The sequence below is a fragment of the Ovis aries genome, chromosome 15 (genome assembly GCF_016772045.2).
Source record: "Ovis aries strain OAR_USU_Benz2616 breed Rambouillet chromosome 15, ARS-UI_Ramb_v3.0, whole genome shotgun sequence".
In the NCBI taxonomy this organism is placed as follows: domain Eukaryota; kingdom Metazoa; phylum Chordata; class Mammalia; order Artiodactyla; family Bovidae; genus Ovis; species Ovis aries.
Window position 1 is genome coordinate 81,279,354 of NC_056068.1, and position 4,753 is coordinate 81,284,106.

Genomic DNA, 4,753 nt, shown 5'->3' on the forward strand with positions numbered 1-4,753 from the left:
CTCCTGATTATGTTGCCCTCCAAGATTGCAAAACTCCCCAACAGACCCTCAAGTGAGAGGATTTCCTGGTGTTTGGAAACTTCCCCTCCTTCACAACTCCCTCCCTGGGACAGGTGTCCATCCCTAACTCTTTTGTCTCTCTTTTTATCTTTTATATTTTGTCCTGCTGCTGCTGCTGCTAAGTCACTTCAGTCGTGTCCGACTCTGTGCAACCCCATAGATGGCAGCCCGCCAGGCTCCCCCATCCCTGGGATTCTCCAGGCAAGAACACTGGAGTGGGTTGCCATTTCCTTCTCCAATGCATGAAAGTGAAAAGTGAAAGTGAAGTCGCTCAGTCATGTCCGACCCTCAGCGACCCCATGGACTGCAGCCTTCCAGGCTTCTCCACCCATGGGATTTTCCAGGCAAGAGGACTGGAGTGGGGTGCCATCGCCTTCTCTGATATTTTGTCCTACCTCCTTTCAAAGAGATTGGGCTGTCTTTCTGGGTGCCTGATGTCCTCTGCCAGTGTTCAGAAGTTGTTTTATGGAATTTGCTCAGCGTTCAAATAATCTTTCAAAGAATTTTTGGGGGAGAAAGTGGTCTCCCCATCCTATTCCTCTGCCATCTTAGGACCACCTGAACATTGCCTCTTACACAATAGTCAGTGAGACTGTATAAAAGACAAAAACATATGAAGCTACCTTGTGCATATTTATGCTAAAACTTTGAATAAAATGAAACTGTTATTTTATGTAATTCTGGAATCTTATTTTTATTTGTTTACTTAATGTTTTTTCACAGCTACCAAGAGCTCTTCCTGTTGAAACTGAGATTATTTTCTGAATCTGATACCAATATCATCCTATAATTTAGGCACACAAAAGAACATAGCATTCTTTAATTTTTGTGTAACAATTTAATTTCTATTTCAAGCTACCATTCAACTTTGATGTTTGAAGATTCATGAAAGTTCCCCACCACACCATAGTGTTTTCTGAGTTCCAGGAAAATAAGTAAAAAATAAGGGTAAAAAGAGATGCATAGTTATATAAAAGGACGGTTTTTATAATCCAGTGATAGCAGAAGCCATAAATGGAATACAATTGTCTAATGTCTCTATCATGCTAACAAAGCACCAGAATACCCTGTGAATGTATTTCTCCACATTCAGATTAAAGAAAAAAAAGTTATTTCACTAAATATAGAAAAACATTTGACAATATTCTATACCAATTCATGACCAAACTCATAAATATATGAGGAAAAGAAATATTTTTTAATAAATAAAAATGTAAATGTATTTTTTAATGTAAAAAAATACACATGTAATGGTAAAGAGAAGCAATTTATTCAGTGCTACCTCCTATATCCATTCCAATAAATTCTTTATTTTTTCCCATGAGAGACACAGAGAGACTCTGAATTCAACTACATACGCAATTTAGCAATCTGTATCACTAAAGTGTGCCTCCCTAGTGGCTAAGGCAGTAAAGAATCTGCCCAAAATGCAGGAGACCCAGGTTCAATCCCTGGACAAAAAGATCCCCTAGAGAAGGGAATGGCTACCCACTCCAGTATTCTTGCCTGAGGCATTCCGTGGACAGAGGAGCCTGATAAGCTGCAGCCCACGGGGCTGCAGTCAGGGCTGACTGAGGGACTAATGCACCGAGCATAGTGAAATTATGGGTCTGGTCTCAGTGAGATCAGTCCTATGTCAACAAGAAGTAAGGAGTGCAAGGCTTCTAGGAAGGTCTCTAGAACTTGTACTTCACCTTGAGCTGGGAACATAAAACTAAGCTTTTCATTTCCTTAGTGTAACTTATCCAGTGTAGTTAGAAGAGCCACCTCTTCCTCCACAGTCGCTATAATATTGATTCAGTCAACTATGGTCACCACCTAGTGATCCAAGGCACTTGTTTTGCTAGGAAAATTACCACAATCAATAATACGTGACAGTTAGTTTTAATGCCTTTATATGCCATGGCTCACCAACACCTAATTTCCCATCTGTAAAAAGGTCGGCATGATGTTTAAGACTAAATTCATCCAGATACTTCTAAATAATGCAGATGTCAAAGAAAAAAAATCACAAGATAGTATTCTGAACTAAATCATAATGAAATCACCATATCCGAGTTTGTGGAATGAATAAAGCTAAGAAATCATTTATAATTTCACTGCTTACGCTAGAAAAGAAAGATACTCTAAAATCAGTAATCTAGCTTCCTACATTTCAATTTTTTTAAGGAAGTGATAAAATTAAAAATCAAAGTAAGTTAAAGAACTGAAACAACAAATGTAAAGACAAAAAAATCAAAAAATCCACAAACAACAAGTGCTGGAAAGGGTGTGGAGAAAAGGGAACCCTCCCACAATGCTGATGGGAATAGAAATTGATACAGTAATTATGGAAGACAGTATGGAGAGTCCTTAAAAAACTAGAAATAAAACCACCATATGACCCAGCAATATCACTTTCAGGCAAATACCCTGAAGAAACCAAAACTGAAGACACGTGTGCCCCAACGTTCACTGCAGCACTGTTTACAACAGCCGAGACACGGAAGCAGCCTGGCGTCCATCGACAGATGAATGGGTAAAGAAGCTGTGGTGCGCATGTTCAATGGAATACTACTCAGCCATGAAAAGTAACGCGTTTGAGTTGGTTCTAATGAGGTGGATGAACCTAGAGCCTAAGAAAGAAAAAAACAGATATCGTGTATTAACGCACGTGTATGGAATCTAGGATGGTACTGGAATCTGTTTGCAGAGCAGCGATGGAGACACAGACATAGAGAACAGACTTACGGACAAGGGTGGGGGAGAGGAGGGAGAGGGTGAGATGAATGGAGAGCATAGCACGGATGCATGTGCACTAAGAAACGTAAATAGATAGCCAATGGGAATCTGTTGTATGACTCAAGGAACTTAGATTGGGGCTCTGTAATAATCTAGAGGGGTGGGAATGAGCGGGAGGAGGGAGGGAGATACAAGAGGAAGCGGACATATGTACACCTATGGTTAATTCATGCTGATGTATGACCAAAATAAAACCAATATTGTAAAGCAATCATCGACTAAAAATAAATAAATATTTTTAAAAGTCAACAAAATAGGAAATGACTACACAATAGAGAAAATCAAGGACACCAAAAGGTTAGGAGGGTTCCTTTTCTCCACAGCCTCGCCAACATTTGATATTTGTAGACTTTTTCATGATAGCCACGCTGACAAGCATCAGATGACACTAAAGTTGGATTCTTTGAGAAGATCAACAAAAGTGATAAAGGTGTAGATAACCAATCAAGAAAAAAGGAGAGAAACAAATTATCAATATCAGTAATGAAATAAGGCAGCTTGCTATAGATTGCACAAACCTTAAGAGGATATTAAGGGAATATAATGAGCACATGCCAAATGTTGACTATTAGATAAACAAATGAGGTGATCTTTCCTTGTGGTTTTGGTTTGCAAATAAATGGAAATTTTTAATTTTAAAACCCTCCTACAAAGAAAACTCTAAGCCTATTTAGCTTCATATGTAAATTCTAACAAAAATTTGAGGAAGAAATCATAACATTACTACAGAACTGCTTCAAAAAATAAGAGGGACCACTTCTCAACTCAGTTTCTAAGAACAACCTAACTCTGATAGCAAAACCAAAGACTCTATAAGAATCTCAAAGACTAGATCAAAATCCCTCATTAACACACATGTACACTGAAAACTAAACCCAAAAATTGCTACAGAAAACAAAGAAGTCTTTAAAAATGGAGATGTATATTATATTCACAGATTAGAAAACTCAATATTGTGAAGAGTTCAATTCTCTCCCAAATTAATCAATAAGTTCAATACGCAAATTGCATTGCCTTGCAAATTGCCAAATTCCAGCAGGACTTCTTTTTTGTTAAGTGGATAAAAGTTTTAAGCAAATGCAAAGAATCTGAATACCCAAAACAGTTTTAAAAAGAAAACAAATTTGGAGAACTTCTTCTACCTGAATTCAAGAACTATTATACAGTTCAATCATCAATATCATTTTAAAAATGGGCATGAAGATAGAAACAAATCATTGGAAAAACATAGAGAGAGCCCATAAATGGGCACACAAACGTACACACACATATGTATGTATGTGCATATAGAGAGATATATATATACAGTCAAATGAATTTAATAAAGGTGCCAAGATAAATCAATCTGGAAGAGAATAAATAAGAAATTCGTCAGCAAACTGTGATGGAAAAACCGGATGTCCACATAGGAAAAAAATTAACCTTCAGCCTTACCTCACAACTATACAAAAAATTAACTTGAAATCTATTAAAGACTTAAATATAAAAGCTCAAACTATTAAACTTCCAAAAGAAAACATTGGACAAGAATGTTTACAATCTTGGGGTAGGCAAGGATTTTTTAGAAAAGACATAAAAATCTTTAAAAATATTGACTTCAAAATTTTAAATTTATAATTTTCCAAGTACATCATTAAGAAAATTAAAAGAAAGTTGTAGGCAAAACTATTTCCAATAGACATTTCTTTTAAAAGGACTTGCATCCAAACTTTATTGTTAAAGGAAAAATTATTCATGACACGTTATAGAACGGTAAGAAAATCTTTATTAAACGAGAGGGTGTCATGATAGTCTATAAGGACCATAGTGATGAAATTTTACAATAGGGGATAGAAATTGGGCTCAACTGTGAATACAGCGTGGAATAGCAGGAAATTATAGCCAAGGAGCAGGGTTGGAGCTGCGGAGTGGC